Source organism: Psittacula echo (assembly GCF_963264785.1).
Source record: "Psittacula echo genome assembly, chromosome: 6".
NCBI lineage: Eukaryota > Metazoa > Chordata > Aves > Psittaciformes > Psittacidae > Psittacula > Psittacula echo.
Genome location: NC_137743.1, coordinates 55,404,018 through 55,417,486, shown reverse-complemented (window position 1 = coordinate 55,417,486; position 13,469 = coordinate 55,404,018).

The window sequence follows — 13,469 nt, the reverse complement described above, 5'->3', positions numbered from 1 at the left end:
TTTGAAACCTGAGTAGAGTACTGGCGGATTTTCCACATGAGAAAGGTGCGCAAGGACCAATGTTTGTGCAGTGCCGTACTCCTCCTGGTATGCCTTTTGCAGCCCCAGTGTCTCTGGACCTGTAGGCTTTGTGGCTTTTTGAAGCCTAAGCCAAGCCCTAACCCCTAACCCCTAATACTGAGGCTTATGTCTTCACCACCATGGCAGTTCCTCATGAGAAAGTTGTTAAAGGACCGATGTTGGTGCAGTGTTGTACCCATCTTGGTATGCCTTTTGCAGCCCCAGTGTCCCTGGACCTGTAGGCTTTGTAGCTCTTTCAACGCTAAGCCTGTCCTGAATGGCACAGGATAATATTGCGTACGCCCCCAGCAGCTTGGGTGTCCCACATGAATAAGTGGTGTAAGGTGCAATGTTTTTGCAGTGCCTACTGCTCTTGGCATGTGTTTTGCAGCCCCAGGATCTCTGGACCTTTAGGCTTTCTGCATCTTTGAACTTAACCTTAACACTAACCCTAAAGTTTTTGAAACCTGAGTACAGTACTGGCGGATTTTCCGCATGAGAAAGGTGCGCAAGGACCAATGTTTGTGCAGTGCCATACTCCTCCTGGTATGCCTTTTGCAGCCGCAATGTCTCTGGACCTGTAGGCTTTGTGGATCTTTGAACCCTAACCCTAACCCTAACCCTAAACTTTTTGCAAGTCTAATCCTGTGGCTCATGTCTCTACCACCATGGGTGTTCCTCATGAAAGGTTTTGTAAGGACTAATGTTGGTGAATTGTAGTACTCATCTTGGTATGCCTTTTGCAGCCCCAGTGTCTCTGGACCTGTAGGCTTTGTGGCTTTTTGAAGCCTAAGCCAAGCCCTAACCCCTAACCCCTAATACTGAGGCTTATGTCTTCACCACCATGGGAGTTCCTCATGAGAAAGTTGTTAAAGGACCTATGTTGGTGCAGTGCTGTACTCATCTTGGTATGCCTTTTGCAGCGCCAGTGTCTCTGGACCTGTAGGCTTTGTAGCTCTTTCTACCCTAAGCCTGTCCTGAATGGCACAGGATAATATTGCGTACGCCCCCAGCAGCTTGGGTGTCCCACATGAACAAGTGGTGTAAGGTGCAATGTTTTTGCAGTGCCATACTCCTCTTGGCATGTGTTTTGCAGCCCCAGGATCTCTGGACCTTTAGGCTTTCTGCATCTTTGAACTTAACCCTAACTCTAACCCTAAAGTTTTTGAAACCTGAGTACAGTACTGGCGGATTTTCCGCATGAGAAAGGTGCGCAAGGACCAATGTTTGTGCAGTGCCGTACTCCTCCTGGTATGCCTTTTGCAGCCGCAATGTCTCTGGACCTGTAGGCTTTCTGGATCTTTGAACCCTAACCCTAACCCTAACCCTAAACTTTTTGTAAGTCTAATCCTGTGGCTCATGTCTCTACCACCATGGGTGTTCCTCCTGAAAGGTTTTGTAAGGACTAATGTTGGTGAACTGTAGTACTCATCTTGGTATGCCTTTTGCAGCCCCAGTGTCTCTGGACCTGTAGGCTTTGTGGCTTTTTGAAGCCTAAGCCAAGCCCTAACCCCTAACCCCTAATACTGAGGCTTATGTCTTCACCACCATGGCAGATCCTCATGAGAAAGTTGTTAAAGGACCGATGTTGGTGCAGTGTTGTACCCATCTTGGTATGCCTTTTGCAGCCCCAGTGTCTCTGGACCTGTAGGCTTTGTAGCTCTTTCAACCCTAAGCCTGTCCTGAATGGCACAGGATAATATTGCGTACGCCCCCAGCAGCTTGGGTGTCCCACATGAATAAGTGGTGTAAGGTGCAATGTTTTTGCAGTGCCTACTGCTCTTGGCATGTGTTTTGCAGCCCCAGGATCTCTGGACCTTTAGGCTTTCTGCATCTTTGAACTTAACCTTAACACTAACCCTAAAGTTTTTGAAACCTGAGTACAGTACTGGCAGAATTTCCGCATGAGAAAGGTGCGCAAGGACCAATGTTTGTGCAGTGCCATACTCCTCCTGGTATGCCTTTTGCAGCCGCAATGTCTCTGGACCTGTAGGCTTTGTGGATCTTTGAACCCTAACCCTAACCCTAACCCTAAACTTTTTGAAAGTCTAATCCTGTGGCTCATGTCTCTACCACCATGGGTGTTCCTCCTGAAAGGTTTTGTAAGGACTAATGTTGGTGAATTGTAGTACTCATCTTGGTATGCCTTTTGCAGCCCCAGTGTCTCTGGACCTGTAGGCTTTGTGGCTTTTTGAAGCCTAAGCCAAGCCCTAACCCCTAACCCCTAATACTGAGGCTTATGTCTTCACCACCATGGGAGTTCCTCATGAGAAAGTTGTTAAAGGACCGATGTTGGTGCAGTGCTGTACTCATCTTGGTATGCCTTTTGCAGCCCCAGTGTCTCTGGACCTGTAGGCTTTGTAGCTCTTTCAACCCTAAGCCTGTCCTGAATGGCACAGGATAATATTGCGTACGCCCCCAGCAGCTTGGGTGTCCCACATGAACAAGTGGTGTAAGGTGCAATGTTTTTGCAGTGCCGTACTGCTCTTGGCATGTGTTTTGCAGCCCCAGGATCTCTGGACCTTTAGGCTTTGTGCATCTTTGAACTTAACCCTAACACTAACCCTAAAGTTTTTGAAACCTGAGTACAGTACTGGCGGATTTTCCGCATGAGAAAGGTGCGCAAGGACCAATGTTTGTGCAGTGCCGTACTCCTCCTGGTATGCCTTTTGCAGCCGCAATGTCTCTGGACCTGTAGGCTTTGTGGATCTTTGAACCCTAACCCTAACCCTAACCCTAAACTTTTTGGAAGTCTAATCCTGTGGCTCATGTCTCTACCACCATGGGTGTTCCTCATGAAAGGTTTTGTAAGGACTAATGTTGGTGAATTGTAGTACTCATCTTGGTATGCCTTTTGCAGCCCCAGTGTCTCTGGACCTGTAGGCTTTGTGGCTTTTTGAAGCCTAAGCCAAGCCCTAACCCCTAACCCCTAATACTGAGGCTTATGTCTTCACCACCATGGGAGTTCCTCATGAGAAAGTTGTTAAAGGACCGATGTTGGTGCAGTGCTGTACTCATCTTGGTATGCCTTTTGCAGCCCCAGTGTCTCTGGACCTGTAGGCTTTGTAGCTCTTTCAACCCTAAGCCTGTCCTGAATGGCACAGGATAATATTGCGTACGCCCCCAGCAGCTTGGGTGTCCCACATGAACAAGTGGTGTAAGGTGCAATGTTTTTGCAGTGCCGTACTGCTCTTGGCATGTGTTTTGCAGCCCCAGGATCTCTGGACCTTTAGGCTTTGTGCATCTTTGAACTTAACCCTAACACTAACCCTAAAGTTTTTGAAACCTGAGTAGAGTACTGGCGGATTTTCCGCATGAGAAAGGTGCGCAAGGACCAATGTTTGTGCAGTGCCGTACTCCTCCTGGTATGCCTTTTGCAGCCGCAATGTCTCTGGACCTGTAGGCTTTGTGGATCTTTGAACCCTGACCCTAACCCTAACCCTAAACTTTTTGAAAGTCTAATCCTGTGGCTCATGTCTCTACCACCATGGGTGTTCCTCCTGAAAGGTTTTGTAAGGACTAATGTTGGTGAACTGTAGTACTCATCTTGGTATGCCTTTTGCAGCCCCAGTGTCTCTGGACCTGTAGGCTTTGTGGCTTTTTGAAGCCTAAGCCAAGCCCTAACCCCTAACCCCTAATACTGAGGCTTATGTCTTCACCACCATGGGAGTTCCTCATGAGAAAGTTGTTAAAGGACCGATGTTGGTGCAGTGTTGTACCCATCTTGGTATGCCTTTTGCAGCCCCAGTGTCCCTGGACCTGTAGGCTTTGTAGCTCTTTCAACCCTAAGCCTGTCCTGAATGGCACAGGATAATATTGCGTATGCCCCCAGCAGCTTGGGTGTCCCACATGAATAAGTGGTGTAAGGTGCAATGTTTTTGCAGTGCCTACTGCTCTTGGCATGTGTTTTGCAGCCCCAGGATCTCTGGACCTTTAGGCTTTCTGCATCTTTGAACTTAACCTTAACACTAACCCTAAAGTTTTTGAAACCTGAGTACAGTACTGGCGGAATTTCCGCATGAGAAAGGTGAGCAAGGACCAATGTTTGTGCAGTGCCATACTCCTCCTGGTATGCCTTTTGCAGCCGCAATGTCTCTGGACCTGTAGGCTTTGTGGATCTTTGAACCCTAACCCTAACCCTAACCCTAAACTTTTTGAAAGTCTAATCCTGTGGCTCATGTCTCTACCACCATGGGTGTTCCTCCTGAAAGGTTTTGTAAGGACTAATGTTGGTGAATTGTAGTACTCATCTTGGTATGCCTTTTGCAGCCCCAGTGTCTCTGGACCTGTAGGCTTTGTGGCTTTTTGAAGCCTAAGCCAAGCCCTAACCCCTAACCCCTAATACTGAGGCTTATGTCTTCACCACCATGGGAGTTCCTCATGAGAAAGTTGTTAAAGGACCGATGTTGGTGCAGTGCTGTACTCATCTTGGTATGCCTTTTGCAGCCCCAGTGTCTCTGGACCTGTAGGCTTTGTAGCTCTTTCAACCCTAAGCCTGTCCTGAATGGCACAGGATAATATTGCGTACGCCCCCAGCAGCTTGGGTGTCCCACATGAACAAGTGGTGTAAGGTGCAATGTTTTTGCAGTGCCGTACTGCTCTTGGCATGTGTTTTGCAGCCCCAGGATCTCTGGACCTTTAGGCTTTCTGCATCTTTGAACTTAACCCTAACACTAACCCTAAAGTTTTTGAAACCTGAGTACAGTACTGGCGGATTTTCCGCATGAGAAAGGTGCGCAAGGACCAATGTTTGTGCAGTGCCGTACTCCTCCTGGTATGCCTTTTGCAGCCGCAATGTCTCTGGACCTGTAGGCTTTGTGGATCTTTGAACCCTAACCCTAACCCTAACCCTAAACTTTTTGGAAGTCTAATCCTGTGGCTCATGTCTCTACCACCATGGGTGTTCCTCATGAAAGGTTTTGTAAGGACTAATGTTGGTGAATTGTAGTACTCATCTTGGTATGCCTTTTGCAGCCCCAGTGTCTCTGGACCTGTAGGCTTTGTGGCTTTTTGAAGCCTAAGCCAAGCCCTAACCCCTAACCCCTAATACTGAGGCTTATGTCTTCACCACCATGGGAGTTCCTCATGAGAAAGTTGTTAAAGGACCTATGTTGGTGCAGTGCTGTACTCATCTTGGTATGCCTTTTGCAGCCCCAGTGTCTCTGGACCTGTAGGCTTTGTAGCTCTTTCAACCCTAAGCCTGTCCTGAATGGCACAGGATAATATTGCGTACGCCCCCAGCAGCTTGGGTGTCCCACATGAACAAGTGGTGTAAGGTGCAATGTTTTTGCAGTGCCGTACTGCTCTTGGCATGTGTTTTGCAGCCCCAGGATCTCTGGACCTTTAGGCTTTGTGCATCTTTGAACTTAACCCTAACACTAACCCTAAAGTTTTTGAAACCTGAGTACAGTACTGGCGGATTTTCCGCATGAGAAAGGTGCGCAAGGACCAATGTTTGTGCAGTGCCGTACTCCTCCTGGTATGCCTTTTGCAGCCGCAATGTCTCTGGACCTGTAGGCTTTGTGGATCTTTGAACCCTAACCCTAACCCTAACCCTAAACTTTTTGAAAGTCTAATCCTGTGGCTCATGTCTCTACCACCATGGGTGTTCCTCATGAAAGGTTTTGTAAGGACTAATGTTGGTGAATTGTAGTACTCATCTTGGTATGCCTTTTGCAGCCCCAGTGTCTCTGGACCTGTAGGCTTTGTGGCTTTTTGAAGCCTAAGCCAAGCCCTAACCCCTAACCCCTAATACTGAGGCTTATGTCTTCACCACCATGGGAGTTCCTCATGAGAAAGTTGTTAAAGGACGGATGTTGGTGCAGTGCTGTACTCATCTTGGTATGCCTTTTGCAGCCCCAGTGTCTCTGGACCTGTAGGCTTTGTAGCTCTTTCAACGCTAAGCCTGTCCTGAATGGCACAGGATAATATTGCGTACGCCCCCAGCAGCTTGGGTGTCCCACATGAACAAGTGGTGTAAGGTGCAATGTTTTTGCAGTGCCGTACTGCTCTTGGCATGTGTTTTGCAGCCCCAGGATCTCTGGACCTTTAGGCTTTGTGCATCTTTGAACTTAACCCTAACACTAACCCTAAAGTTTTTGAAACCTGAGTAGAGTACTGGCGGATTTTCCGCATGAGAAAGGTGCGCAAGGACCAATGTTTGTGCAGTGCCGTACTCCTCCTGGTATGCCTTTTGCAGCCGCAATGTCTCTGGACCTGTAGGCTTTGTGGATCTTTGAACCCTAACCCTAACCCTAACCCTAAACTTTTTGAAAGTCTAATCCTGTGGCTCATGTCTCTACCACCATGGGTGTTCCTCCTGAAAGGTTTTGTAAGGACTAATGTTGGTGAATTGTAGTACTCATCTTGGTATGCCTTTTGCAGCCCCAGTGTCTCTGGACCTGTAGGCTTTGTGGCTTTTTGAAGCCTAAGCCAAGCCCTAACCCCTAACCCCTAATACTGAGGCTTATGTCTTCACCACCATGGGAGTTCCTCATGAGAAAGTTGTTAAAGGACGGATGTTGGTGCAGTGCTGTACTCATCTTGGTATGCCTTTTGCAGCCCCAGTGTCTCTGGACCTGTAGGCTTTGTAGCTCTTTCAACGCTAAGCCTGTCCTGAATGGCACAGGATAATATTGCGTACGCCCCCAGCAGCTTGGGTGTCCCACATGAACAAGTGGTGTAAGGTGCAATGTTTTTGCAGTGCCGTACTGCTCTTGGCATGTGTTTTGCAGCCCCAGGATCTCTGGACCTTTAGGCTTTGTGCATCTTTGAACTTAACCCTAACACTAACCCTAAAGTTTTTGAAACCTGAGTAGAGTACTGGCGGATTTTCCGCATGAGAAAGGTGCGCAAGGACCAATGTTTGTGCAGTGCCGTACTCCTCCTGGTATGCCTTTTGCAGCCGCAATGTCTCTGGACCTGTAGGCTTTGTGGATCTTTGAACCCTAACCCTAACCCTAACCCTAAACTTTTTGAAAGTCTAATCCTGTGGCTCATGTCTCTACCACCATGGGTGTTCCTCATGAAAGGTTTTGTAAGGACTAATGTTGGTGAATTGTAGTACTCATCTTGGTATGCCTTTTGCAGCCCCAGTGTCTCTGGACCTGTAGGCTTTGTGGCTTTTTGAAGCCTAAGCCAAGTCCTAACCCCTAACCCCTAATACTGAGGCTTATGTCTTCACCACCATGGGACTTCCTCATGAGAAAGTTGTTAAAGGACCGATGTTGGTGCAGTGCTGTACTCATCTTGGTATGCCTTTTGCAGCCCCAGTGTCTCTGGACCTGTAGGCTTTGTAGCTCTTTCAACGCTAAGCCTGTCCTGAATGGCACAGGATAATATTGCGTACGCCCCCAGCAGCTTGGGTGTCCCACATGAACAAGTGGTGTAAGGTGCAATGTTTTTGCAGTGCCGTACTGCTCTTGGCATGTGTTTTGCAGCCCCAGGATCTCTGGACCTTTAGGCTTTCTGCATCTTTGAACTTAACCCTAACACTAACCCTAAAGTTTTTGAAACCTGAGTAGAGTACTGGCGGATTTTCCGCATGAGAAAGGTGCGCAAGGACCAATGTTTGTGCAGTGCCGTACTCCTCCTGGTATGCCTTTTGCAGTCCCAGTGTCTCTGGACCTGTAGGCTTTGTGGCTTTTTGAAGCCTAAGCCAAGCCCTAACCCCTAACCCCTAATACTGAGGCTTCTGTCTTCACCACCATGGGAGTTCCTCATGAGAAAGTTGTTAAAGGACCTATGTTGGTGCAGTGCTGTACTCATCTTGGTATGCCTTTTGCAGCCCCAGTGTCTCTGGACCTGTAGGCTTTGTAGCTCTTTCAACCCTAAGCCTGTCCTGAATGGCACAGGATAATATTGCGTACGCCCCCAGCAGCTTGGGTGTCCCACATGAACAAGTGGTGTAAGGTGCAATGTTTTTGCAGTGCCGTACTGCTCTTGGCATGTGTTTTGCAGCCCCAGGATCTCTGGACCTTTAGGCTTTCTGCATCTTTGAACTTAACCCTAACACTAACCCTAAAGTTTTTGAAACCTGAGTACAGTACTGGCGGATTTTCCGCATGAGAAAGGTGCGCAAGGACCAATGTTTGTGCAGTGCCGTACTCCTCCTGGTATGCCTTTTGCAGCCGCAATGTCTCTGGACCTGTAGGCTTTGTGGATCTTTGAACCCTAACCCTAACCCTAACCCTAAACTTTTTGAAAGTCTAATCCTGTGGCTCATGTCTCTACCACCATGGGTGTTCCTCATGAAAGGTTTTGTAAGGACTAATGTTGGTGAATTGTAGTACTCATCTTGGTATGCCTTTTGCAGCCCCAGTGTCTCTGGACCTGTAGGCTTTGTGGCTTTTTGAAGCCTAAGCCAAGCCCTAACCCCTAACCCCTAATACTGAGGCTTATGTCTTCACCACCATGGGAGTTCCTCATGAGAAAGTTGTTAAAGGACCGATGTTGGTGCAGTGCTGTACTCATCTTGGTATGCCTTTTGCAGCCCCAGTGTCTCTGGACCTGTAGGCTTTGTAGCTCTTTCAACCCTAAGCCTGTCCTGAATGGCACAGGATAATATTGCGTACGCCCCCAGCAGCTTGGGTGTCCCACATGAACAAGTGGTGTAAGGTGCAATGTTTTTGCAGTGCCGTACTGCTCTTGGCATGTGTTTTGCAGCCCCAGCATCTCTGGACCTTTAGGCTTTGTGCATCTTTGAACTTAACCCTAACACTAACCCTAAAGTTTTTGAAACCTGAGTACAGTACTGGCGGATTTTCCGCATGAGAAAGGTGCGCAAGGACCAATGTTTGTGCAGTGCCGTACTCCTCCTGGTATGCCTTTTGCAGCCGCAATGTCTCTGGACCTGTAGGCTTTGTGGATCTTTGAACCCTAACCCTAACCCTAACCCTAAACTTTTTGGAAGTCTAATCCTGTGGCTCATGTCTCTACCACCATGGGTGTTCCTCATGAAAGGTTTTGTAAGGACTAATGTTGGTGAATTGTAGTACTCATCTTGGTATGCCTTTTGCAGCCCCAGTGTCTCTGGACCTGTAGGCTTTGTGGCTTTTTGAAGCCTAAGCCAAGCCCTAACCCCTAACCCCTAATACTGAGGCTTATGTCTTCACCACCATGGGAGTTCCTCATGAGAAAGTTGTTAAAGGACCTATGTTGGTGCAGTGCTGTACTCATCTTGGTATGCCTTTTGCAGCCCCAGTGTCTCTGGACCTGTAGGCTTTGTAGCTCTTTCAACGCTAAGCCTGTCCTGAATGGCACAGGATAATATTGCGTACGCCCCCAGCAGCTTGGGTGTCCCACATGAACAAGTGGTGTAAGGTGCAATGTTTTTGCAGTGCCGTACTGCTCTTGGCATGTGTTTTGCAGCCCCAGCATCTCTGGACCTTTAGGCTTTCTGCATCTTTGAACTTAACCCTAACACTAACCCTAAAGTTTTTGAAACCTGAGTACAGTACTGGCGGATTTTCCGCATGAGAAAGGTGCGCAAGGACCAACGTTTGTGCAGTGCCGTACTCCTCCTGGTATGCCTTTTGCAGCCGCAATGTCTCTGGACCTGTAGGCTTTGTGGATCTTTGAACCCTAACCCTAACCCTAACCCTAAACTTTTTGAAAGTCTAATCCTGTGGCTCATGTCTCTACCACCATGGGTGTTCCTCCTGAAAGGTTTTGTAAGGACTAATGTTGGTGAACTGTAGTACTCATCTTGGTATGCCTTTTGCAGCCCCAGTGTCTCTGGACCTGTAGGCTTTGTGGCTTTTTGAAGCCTAAGCCAAGCCCTAACCCCTAACCCCTAATACTGAGGCTTATGTCTTCACCACCATGGGAGTTCCTCATGAGAAAGTTGTTAAAGGACCGATGTTGGTGCAGTGCTGTACTCATCTTGGTATGCCTTTTGCAGCCCCAGTGTCTCTGGACCTGTAGGCTTTGTAGCTCTTTCAACGCTAAGCCTGTCCTGAATGGCACAGGATAATATTGCGTACGCCCCCAGCAGTTTGGGTGTCCCACATGAACAAGTGGTGTAAGGTGCAATGTTTTTGCAGTGCCGTACTGCTCTTGGCATGTGTTTTGCAGCCCCAGGATCTCTGGACCTTTAAGCTTTCTGCATCTTTGAACTTAATCCTAACACTAACCCTAAAGTTTTTGAAACCTGAGTACAGTACTGGCGGATTTTCCGCATGAGAAAGGTGCGCAAGGACCAATGTTTGTGCAGTGCCGTACTCCTCCTGGTATGCCTTTTGCAGCCGCAATGTCTCTGGACCTGTAGGCTTTGTGGATCTTTGAACCCTAACCCTAACCCTAACCCTAAATTTTTTGAAAGTCTAATCCTGTGGCTCATGTCTCTACCACCATGGGTGTTCCTCATGAAAGGTTTTGTAAGGACTAATGTTGGTGAATTGTAGTACTCATCTTGGTATGCCTTTTGCAGCCCCAGTGTCTCTGGACCTGTAGGCTTTGTGGCTCTTTGAAGCCTAAGCCAAGCCCTAACCCCTAACCCCTAATACTGAGGCTTATGTCTTCACCACCATGGGAGTTCCTCATGAGAAAGTTGTTAAAGGACCGATGTTGGTGCAGTGCTGTACTCATCTTGGTATGCCTTTTGCAGCCCCAGTGTCTCTGGACCTGTAGGCTTTGTAGCTCTTTCAACCCTAAGCCTGTCCTGAATGGCACAGGATAATATTGTGTACGCCCCCAGCAGCTTGGGTGTCCCACATGAATAAGTGTTATAAGGTGCAATGTTTTTGCAGTGCCGTACTGCTCTTGGCATGTGTTTTGCAGCCCCAGGATCTCTGGACCTTTAGGCTTTGTGCATCTTTGAATTTAACCCTAACACTAACCCTAAAGTTTTTGAAACCTGAGTAGAGTACTGGCGGATTTTCCACATGAGAAAGGTGCGCAAGGACCAATGTTTGTGCAGTGCCGTACTCCTCCTGGTATGCCTTTTGCAGCCGCAATGTCTCTGGACCTGTAGGCTTTGTGGCTTTTTGAAGCCTAAGCCAAGCCCTAACCCCTAACCCCTAATACTGAGGCTTATGTCTTCACCACCATGGCAGATCGTCATGAGAAAGTTGTTAAAGGACCGATGTTGGTGCAGTGTTGTACCCATCTTGGTATGCCTTTTGCAGCCCCAGTGTCCCTGGACCTGTAGGCTTTGTAGCTCTTTCAACGCTAAGCCTGTCCTGAATGGCACAGGATAATATTGCGTACGCCCCCAGCAGCTTGGGTGTCCCACATGAATAAGTGGTGTAAGGTGCAATGTTTTTGCAGTGCCTACTGCTCTTGGCATGTGTTTTGCAGCCCCAGGATCTCTGGACCTTTAGGCTTTCTGCATCTTTGAACTTAACCTTAACACTAACCCTAAAGTTTTTGAAACCTGAGTACAGTACTGACGGAATTTCCGCATGAGAAAGGTGCGCAAGGACCAATGTTTGTGCAGTGCCGTACTCCTCCTGGTATGCCTTTTGCAGCCACAATGTCTCTGGACCTGTAGGCTTTGTGGATCTTTGAACCCTAACCCTAACCCTAACCCTAAACTTTTTGAAAGTCTAATCCTGTGGCTCATGTCTCTACCACCATGGGTGTTCCTCATGAAAGGTTTTGTAAGGACTAATGTTGGTGAATTGTAGTACTCATCTTGGTATGCCTTTTGCAGCCCCAGTGTCTCTGGACCTGTAGGCTTTGTGGCTTTTTGAAGCCTAAGCCAAGCCCTAACCCCTAACCCCTAATACTGAGGCTTATGTCTTCACCACCATGGGAGTTCCTCATGAGAAAGTTGTTAAAGGACGGATGTTGGTGCAGTGCTGTACTCATCTTGGTATGCCTTTTGCAGCCCCAGTGTCTCTGGACCTGTAGGCTTTGTAGCTCTTTCAACGCTAAGCCTGTCCTGAATGGCACAGGATAATATTGCGTACGCCCCCAGCAGCTTGGGTGTCCCACATGAACAAGTGGTGTAAGGTGCAATGTTTTTGCAGTGCCGTACTGCTCTTGGCATGTGTTTTGCAGCCCCAGGATCTCTGGACCTTTAGGCTTTGTGCATCTTTGAACTTAACGCTAACACTAACCCTAAAGTTTTTGAAACCTGAGTAGAGTACTGGCGGATTTTCCGCATGAGAAAGGTGCGCAAGGACCAATGTTTGTGCAGTGCCGTACTCCTCCTGGTATGCCTTTTGCAGCCGCAATGTCTCTGGGCCTGTAGGCTTTCTGGATCTTTGAACCCTAACCCTAACCCTAACCCTAATCTTTTTGGAAGTCTAATCCTGTGGCTCATGTCTCTACCACCATGGGTGTTCCTCATGAAAGGTTTTGTAAGGACTAATGTTGGTGAATTGTAGTACTCATCTTGGTATGCCTTTTGCAGCCCCAGTGTCTCTGGACCTGTAGGCTTTGTGGCTTTTTGAAGCCAAAGCCAAGCCCTAACCCCTAACCCCTAATACTGAGGCTTATGTCTTCACCACCATGGCAGTTCCTCATGAGAAAGTTGTTAAAGGACCGATGTTGATGCAGTGCTGTACTCATCTTGGTATGCCTTTTGCAGCCCCAGTGTCTCTGGACCTGTAGGCTTTGTAGCTCTTTCAACGCTAAGCCTGTCCTGAATGGCACAGGATAATATTGCGTACGCAACCAGCAGCTTGGGTGTCCCACATGAACAAGTGGTGTAAGGTGCAATGTTTTTGCAGTGCCGTACTGCTCTTGGCATGTGTTTTGCAGCCCCAGGATCTCTGGACCTTTAGGCTTTCTGCATCTTTGAACTTAACCCTAACACTAACCCTAAAGTTTTTGAAACCTGAGTAGAGTACTGGCGGATTTTCCGCATGAGAAAGGTGCGCAAGGACCAATGTTTGTGCAGTGCCGTACTCCTCCTGGTATGCCTTTTGCAGCCGCAATGTCTCTGGACCTGTAGGCTTTGTGGATCTTTGAACCCTAACCCTAACCCTAACCCTAAACTTTTTGAAAGTCTAATCCTGTGGCTCATGTCTCTACCACCATGGGTGTTCCTCCTGAAAGGTTTTGTAAGGACTTATGTTGGTGAATTGTAGTACTCATCTTGGTATGCCTTTTGCAGCCCCAGTGTCTCTGGACCTGTAGGCTTTGTGGCTTTTTGAAGCCTAAGCCAAGCCCTAACCCCTAACCCCTAATACTGAAGCTTATGTCTTCACCACCATGGGAGTTCCTCATGAGAAAGTTGTTAAAGGACCTATGTTGGTGCAGTGCTGTACTCATCTTGGTATGCCTTTTGCAGCCCCAGTGTCTCTGGACCTGTAGGCTTTGTAGCTCTTTCAACGCTAAGCCTGTCCTGAATGGCACAGGATAATATTGCGTACGCCCCCAGCAGCTTGGGTGTCCCACATGAACAAGTGGTGTAAGGTGCAATGTTTTTGCAGTGCCGTACTGCTCTTGGCATGTGTTTT